An 8487-nucleotide genomic window follows, 5' to 3' on the forward strand; every position below is an offset into this window, starting at 1 on the left:
CCTTTCATCCTCCTTCTCTCCAGAGAGTAAAGCCCTAGCTCCCTTAATCTCTGATCATAATGCATACTCTCTAAACCAGGCAGCATCCTAGAAAATCTCCTCTGTACCCTTTCCAATGCTTCCACATCCTTCCTATGGTGAGGCGACCTGAACTGGACACAGTACTCCAAGTGTGGCCTAACCAGAGTTTTTTCAGGCTGCATCATTACCTCACGACTCTTAAACTCTATGCCTCGACGTATGAAAGCTAACACCTCATAAGCTTTCTTAACTACCCAATCCACCTGTGAGGCAACTTTCAAGGATCTGTGGACATGGAACCCCAGATCCCTCTGCTCCTCCAAACTACCAGGTATCCTGCCATTTACTTTGTACTCGACCTTGGAGTTTGTCCTTCCAAAGTGTACCACCTCACACTTCTCCGGGTTGAACTCCATCTGCCACTTCTCAGCCCACTTCTGCATCCTATCAATGTCTCTCTGCAATCTTCGACAATCCTCTACACTATCCACAACACCACCAACTTTTGTGTCGTCTGCAAATTTGCCAACTCACCCTTCTACCCCTACATCTAGGTCGTTAATAAAAATCATGAAAAGTAGAGGTCCCAGAACAGATCCTTGTGGGTCACCACAAGTCACAACCCTCCAAGTCGAATGTACTCCCTCCACCGACCCTCTGCTTTCTGCAGGCAAGCCAATTCTGAATCCACCTGGCCAAACTTCCCAGGATCCAATGCCTTCTGACTTTCTGAATAAGCCTACCGTGTGGTACTTTGTCGAATGCCTTACTAAAATCCATGTAGATCACATCCATTGCACTACCCTCATCAATATGCCTGGTCATATCCTGAAAGAAAACTCTATCAGGCTTGTTAGACACGATCTGCCCTTCACAAAGCCATGCTGACTGTCCCTGATCAGACCATGATTTTCTAAATGCCCATATATCCTATCTCTAAGAATCTTTTCCAACAGCTTTCCCACCACAAACGTAAGGCTCACTGGTCTATAATTACCCGGACTATCCGTACTACCTTTTTTGAACAAGGGGACAACATTCACCTCCCTCCAATCCACCGGTACCATTCCCGTGGACAACGAGGATATAAAGATCCTAGCCAGAGGCTCAACAATCTCTTCCCTCGCCTCGTAGAGCAGCCTGAGGAATATTCCGTCAGGCCCCGGGGGTTTATCCGTCCTGTATTTTAACAACTGCAATACCTCCTCTCAATATCAACATGCTCCAGATCTTCAACCTCACTCATATTGTCCTCACCGTCTTCAAGTTCCCTCTCATTGATGAATACTGAAGAGAAGTATTCATTGAGGACTTCGATCATTTCCACAGCCTCCAGGCACATCTTCCCATCTTTATCTCTAATCGGTCCTACCTTCCCTCCTGTCATCCTTTTGTTCTTCACATAATTGAAGAATGCCTTGAGGTTTTCCTTTACCCTACTCGCCAAGACTTTCTCATGCACCCTTCTTGCTCCCCTCAGCGGCTTCTTCAGCTCCTTTCTTGCTACCCTATATTCAATAGACCCATCTGATCCTTGCTTCCTGAACCTCATATATGATGCCTTCTTCCATCTGACTAGATTTTCCAACTCACTTGTCACCCATAGTTCCTTCACCCTACCATTGTTTACCTTCCTCACTGGGACAAATTTATCCCTAACATCCACAAGAGATCCATAAACATCGACCACATGTCCATAGTACATTTCCCTGCAAAAACATCATCCCAATTCACACTCGCAAGTTCTAGCCTTATAGCCTCATAATTTGCTCCTCCCCAATTAAAAATTTTCCTGTCCTCGCTGATTCCATCCTTTTCCATGATAATGTTAAAGGGCGGGGAGCGGCGGTCACTGTCCCCCAGATGCTCACCCACTGAGAGATCTGTGATTGACCCGGTTCGTTACCTAATACTGGATCCAGTATGGCATTCTCCCTAGTCGGCCTGTCAACATCTTGTGACAGGAATCCGTCCTGGGCACACTTAACAAACTCTGCCCCAATTAAACCATTGAACTAATATGGTGCTGATCAATCTTAGGGAAGTTAAAGTCACCCATGATGACAACCCTTTTATTTTTGCACCTTTCCAAAATCTGCCACCCAATCTGCTCCTCTGTATCTCTGCTGCTACCAGGGGGACTATAGAATACTAGAAATAGAGTGACTGCTCCCTTCCTGTTCCTGACCTACCTGTGCTGGCTCAAAATAGGATTCTGCTACATTACCCACACTTTCTGTAGCTCTAATAGTATCCCTGACCAGTAATGCTGCCCTCCTCCCCTTTTCCCGCCCTCTCTATCCTTTTTAAAACACTGAAATGCAGGAATATTGAGAATCCATTCCTGCCCCGGTGCCAGTCAAGTCTCTGTACTGACCATTACATCATAATTCCATGTATGTATCCAAGCTCTCAGTTCATCACCTTTGTTCCTGATGCTTCTTGCATTGAAGTACACGCACTTTAGCCCTTCTACCTTTACACCCTTTATTCTGGTTATCTTTCCTCAAAGCTTTTTTTATATGTAGATCTGGCTTTACTCCATGCACTATACTTGCAGTTCTCGCATGACTTTTATCCTTCTCAACCTCACTATCTGCTCTAACACTCTGGATCCCCTCCCCATGTAAATCTAGTTTAAACCCCTCGGAACAGCACTAGCCAACCTTCCTGCAAGGATATTAGTCCGCTTCCAGTTTAGGTGCAACCCGTCCCGTCAGAACAGGTCCCACCTTCCCTGGAACAAGGCCCAATTGTCCAGAAACATGAAGCCGTCCCTCCTACACCAAATCCATAGCCAAGTATTTAGCTGCATTATCTCCCTATTTCTAGCCTCACTAGTATGTGGCACTAGTAGAAATCCTGAGATTACAACCTGTCCTTCAACTTTTCACCTAACTCCCTAAACTGTCTTTGCAGGACCTCGTCCTTCTTCCTATCCATGTTATTGCTCAGCTCATTTTTAATTTTTACAGAGAGGAGAGAGAGAGAGAGAGAGAGAGAGAGAGGGAGGGAGAGAGAGAGAGAGAGAGAGAGAGAGAGAGAGAGAGAGAGAGAGAGAGAGAGAGAGAGAGAGAGAGAGAGAGAGAGAGAGAGTCAGAGAACTGAAGGAGAGAAAACAAAAAATACAACGATGGCCACCCAAAAGGAGAGGCCGTGAGAGATCTGGATCTCACTGCCTTGTCTGAACGGGTGAAAGGTGGATCTACTCAGACAGATGGAGCAGTGTCCCGAAGGTGCGATTACCCGGTTTAACCTTCTCTGTCTGCAAGAACACAACAGGTGGAAGGGCCGCTTTCCGTGCCCTGGAATGATGTAGAACAATTGTAGATACCGGCTATCGATCCCGGTGAAGTTTGGACCCGATACGGGGCTGGGTGAGGAAGGTAAAGTTCCCGGGATAAACCTCAATGGATGAGTGCGGTCTCGGTATCACCACCCCACCACGCTCCTAGGACCAGGGCAAGAGGGGCCGAGCGGCGGCTTATCTCAGTCGGTATGTTGTGAAGGTCCCACAACACAGACCGACCCCTGCAGGTTCTGTCCAGCAAGCGCAGAGAGGCCGCCAGATCGGGGAAGTTAACTGGATGCATTACCTTACATCAGACGTCCACACTCGGGACCGGCCTCAGTACTCACCGATGAGAACTTGTTTTCACGCCCGGACAGTGAACCCTCCACCGGATTCCCGACTCTGGGGGTGATGGCCGTCTCCTAATCCGGATCCTACAGACGATCCGCCGCCGCCGCCGACCCGCTTCAACACAGAACTGTAGGGAAGTCAGGACTGTAATTTAACTCATCAGAGCTGGGGGCGGAGCCTCGGAAACAAGGCAGATCTGCGGTAAAATGGGAGCGGGGAAAGAGCTCACGTGACTTACATATATGTACGTCCACGAAATGGTGGAAGTGTTTTGGGGAACTTCCTTTGATTCTGAGAGCAAAATGAGACTGACAGCTCCAGCTCCCGGTAGCGGCCCATCTTCAGACACACTCTGAGCAAATCAGCGAGGACTGCTGGGAGAAGCATGCTCTCATTGGTTGAGGAGTGTCAGTGGGCGGGACGGCGTGCGCCCGGAGCTGTCTGGGGAGAGGCCGGAGATTGGGAGCTGCACTCCGGGTAAAGGCTGCGATACCGGCCGGGGTCTAGTTGCGCATCTATTTGTCACTCATGGTTACCAACTGCGGTGGAGAACGCTCATTTTCAAAACAGAAAAGCATTAAAAATGAACTAAGGTGCTCCCTGGGTCAAAACAGATTGAACAATCTCACTCTAATGAGCATTGAACATGAACTTCTGCGTGAAATAGACATTTCCAGTATCACCAACAAATTTGCTCACGCTGATTATAGAAAATCGAACTTTTAAATTGTACTTTTGTTACTTTTGACATTTGAAATGGATACTAGCATGTAAGTAATACTATTGCTGAAGTGTCAGACATTTGTCGTATTATCTGGCTTTATAGCAAATGGGAATTTAGGGCCCCTTTATAACATATGCTACAGGCCCTGCTCTAGCTTAATCCGTCCCTGCCTCTACCCCCAGGGTTGTATAAACATAGAAAACCCAAAGCAAAATACAGGCTGTGCCGAACATGTCACTACCTTAGAGTTACCTGGGTTTCACCCACAGTCCTCTATATTTCTCAGCTCCATGTAGCCATCTTGGAATTAAAAGATCCTATCGTTTCCGCTTCCACCACCGCGGCCGGCAGCCCATTCCACGCACCTACCGCTCTCTGTGTAAAAAAAAAGATTACTGCTGACAACTCCTGTGTACCTACTTCCAAGCACCTTAAAATATGTCCTCTCGTGCTAGCCATTTTAGCCCTGGGGGAAAAGCCTCTGACTATCCACACGATCAGTACCTCTCAATATCTTGTACACCTCTATTAACTCACCTCTCAACCTCCGCTATCCGGACTGTGCACTCAGTCCTCTGCTCTCCAAACTAGTCAAACAGCCACAGCAGCGTCTACTGGAGCACCACGGAGAGTGTCACGTCCGTCAGTGTTGGCAATTCCTCATTGCAGCTCACAAATGCTCCTTTGTAAACTAATCACAAAAGCATGTTTTTACGAGTTTCAATTTATTTAGTCACTTATTTTAATCCGGACTGAATATCGGACGAACTGTTGAAGTTAACCCGCTGACAGCTCAAACATGAACACAGGTCGGCCCATCGCCATATAGAGCCAGCTCCCCTACTGCAGGAGATCTCGGCCGGTCTGACTGCAACCTCAGACTTACAGCTGGTGGGCGTCAGGAATGTACGTGCACAACTGCCTCGGTGAAAACTGCTATATTTTAGGCATCGGTGATGGGAATTGGAGTCGTGAACCAGAACCTGCTTACTTAGAGAGTTTCTTTGTTCCAGTTTGAGAGAGACCACACTGAAGCTAATGTTCTAAAGATTCCCAATCTATATAAACTCGCTTGCCTTCAACCATTGAACCATAGAACATTACAGCATAGAAAATGGCCAAACCATTTGTCTGCCTACTTCCACTGACCTGCACCTGGACAATATCCCTCCATACATCCTTCATCCATGTACCTGTCCAAGTTTTTCTTAAAAGTTAAAGTGAGCCCGCATTTACCACTTCACACTTAACCCATGTCCTCTGGTCTTTTTCTCCCCTGACCTCAATGGAAAAAGCCTGCTTGCATTCACTCTAACTGTATCCGTCATAATTTTATACACCTCTATCAAATCTTCCCTCATTCTCCTACACTCCAGGAAATAAAGTCCTAACCTATTCAACCTTTCTCTGTAACTCAGTTTCTCAAGTGCCGGCAACATCCTCGTAAACCTTCTCTGCTCTCTTTCAACCTTATTAATATCCTTCCTGTAATTCTGTGACCAGAACTGCACAAAGTACTCTAAATTCGGGCTCACCAATGTCTCATACAACCTCACCATAGCATCCCAACTCTTATACTCAATACTTTGATTTATAAAGGCCAATGTTCCAAAAGCTCTCTTTACTACCCTATCTACCTGTGACGCCACTTTTAGGGAATTTTGCAACTGTATTCCTAGATTCCTGTGTTCTACTGCACTCCTCAATGCCCTACCATTTACCTTGTATGTTGTACCTTGGTTTTTCCTTCCAAAGTGCAATACCTCACACTTGTCTGTATTAAAGTACGTCTGCCATTTTTCAGCCCATTTTCCAGCTGGTCCAGATCCTTCTGCAAGCTTTGAAAACCTTCTTCAGTGTCCATTACACCTCCAGTATTTGTATCTTCAGCAAAGAAAAGCCAGCTTTGCAATTATGAATATATAGAAAAAATTGTCAAGGGTTAAAATTCCGTTCTTTGCAAAAGAGCGCACAGAAGTAAATTGAGGAAGAAGGTAAATAGCTGAGGAGGTTGGCGCATATTGTTTTGTACTTGTGGGGAAGGCAGAACTTTGTGGGGGAACAGGTACCGTGAGAAAGCAGAGTCTAAATTAAATTGACATATGTTTATAAGCACGACTCTTGGATCTGACCATCTGCAACAGGAGGTTTCACAAGGTCTGACAATGGAGTGTGTTGTACCTTTGGTTGTCCTCTTCTCCAATTCCTTATGTTTTACCGAAGTGACTACAGAGCGCGGTGAAGGAGACTTCGCTATTTCATTAAAGCGGAAAAAGGAGAAACGGAGAAATGAGGCGAGGTAAGTTTGACCTCTAGCTTGAGGAATTTGCAGCGGTCTATTATTGAGGAAACAGAACATGCACCTGCAAAATTAAGACTACAGCAGGTCACGTACAAAGTGTATTACTGGAAAGGACAGGAGAGAGAGTGTGGAAATTATGGACACAATAAATGTTGAGAAATCAGCGGTCATGCAATATCTGAGAAGGGCAATGAGCCGTCACGGGTCGTGTCGAGACCCTGCAGCGATACTGAACACCACCAGGGCAGTGAGATAGTTTACAAAGTCGGCTGGTGCAAGATCTAGTGTGGGATAAGTGATCCAGCAGCGAGGCTTTGATGGGCAGTTGCTACGGGCAGAGAGTCGAAATGGTGTTAGAAAATGTATCAAGGAATTCTCCACTGTCATCGCCTGTCATCTTCTGAATGATAAAGAGGGAGATATTTATATAAAGAGTCGAGCGTGGAGGGTGCGATGGGAGCTGACACGTGACAGAGGTATCCAGTTAAACGCGGCTGATTGGAAAATGGGAGTGACGTCAGATGTGTAAAAATGGAGACCACGGCAGGGGTTGAGAGGTGATGGACAGTGGTAACAAGGGGTGGTGGATATGTAATTTGATAGTAAAATCAGGATAAACCATGGGACCCCTGGAGAGCGAAAAGGAGAGCAGGTGCGCACTTTGAGGTGGCTGACACAGTGGGTGTGTGTGTGTGTAATGCAAGATGGAGTCAGAGGAGTGAGGGTAATTAAGCTCAGTAACAGGGCGCGGGAGTGTTTGGTGTGTACAGGAGGTTCCAGGTGGCTCAGAAACAGACTGCAGGTAGAGCTCACCTGTTTTGTTTTGTGATTTGTAGCAAAGAAACAGGCTGAAACAAATCAATAAACCAGGAAATTAATTTCAGTTATGAAATATATTCATTTTCATTTTTAAAATCTTTTTATTCATACATAATCTTCGACAGTAATAAGATGATGCAGAGCTTCAACAATTAATAAAGCTGAAGAAAAAAACTGATCAAAAAAAGGATAATATATGATAATGAAATAAATTATATAAAGAAATGAAGGATAAAGAAAAAAAAAGAACAAAAAAACATTAGGAATCAACTCCCGGAGCAATACGAATTACCATCGTCCATATACATAAAAAATGAATTCTTGGTCTTTTATTATTCCAAATAAAGGACGAATTAATACAGTCAACTTAATCTAATTTTTTTAATTAAAAAAGATAGGTATACGTTGAAAATTTATAAATATCTAGATAAAATCATCACTTTCACGACATGGATACGACCTATCAAAGAAGGTGTAAGTGGTTTCCATCCAGAAAATAATTGTTTCATAAAGTCCATTAATGGAACTACATTAACTTTATAAAGATCTTTATATTTTTTAATAATTATAATACCTAAATATTTAAAAGAATTAACAATTCTAAATTGAATATCGTTATATATGGAAACAGAAGCATTTAGTGTAAACAATTCACTTTTATTTAAGTCAGCTTATATCCTGAAAATTGTCTAAAATCATTTATTATGTCCAGACGATTAGGAATAGTTTCTTCAGTGTTCTAAATATAAACCAAAAGATCATCTGCGTAAAGAGAAATCTTATGTGTAGTCCCATTTATAGAGATATCATGAATATTTATAGCTTCACGAAGTATTATGGCCAAAGGCTCCCGTACAAGATTAAATAATAAAGGGCTTAATGGATATCCCTGTCTAGTACCTCGTGAAAGTGCAAAGAAGAGGACCTAATATTATTCTTAATTGCAGTAGCAGTAGAATTCTTATAAATCATTTGAAT

At 44.2% G+C, this 8487-nt stretch overlaps 1 protein-coding gene across 1 annotated transcript in view; it reads right to left on the minus strand.

Annotated features, from left to right (window-relative positions):
* Positions 1-3780, minus strand: part of LOC140721204 (NACHT, LRR and PYD domains-containing protein 3-like) — a 64003-nt gene extending 60223 nt beyond the window's left edge. Inside the window, exon 1 of the mRNA XM_073036062.1 lies at positions 3661-3780. The gene's annotated coding sequence lies outside the window, so the exon portion shown is untranslated. The remainder of the gene's footprint in view (positions 1-3660) is intronic.
* Between the last annotated feature and the right edge of the window lie 4707 nt (positions 3781-8487).

The sequence above is a fragment of the Hemitrygon akajei genome, unplaced genomic scaffold (genome assembly GCF_048418815.1).
Source record: "Hemitrygon akajei unplaced genomic scaffold, sHemAka1.3 Scf000052, whole genome shotgun sequence".
Classification (NCBI taxonomy): Eukaryota; Metazoa; Chordata; class Chondrichthyes; order Myliobatiformes; family Dasyatidae; genus Hemitrygon; species Hemitrygon akajei.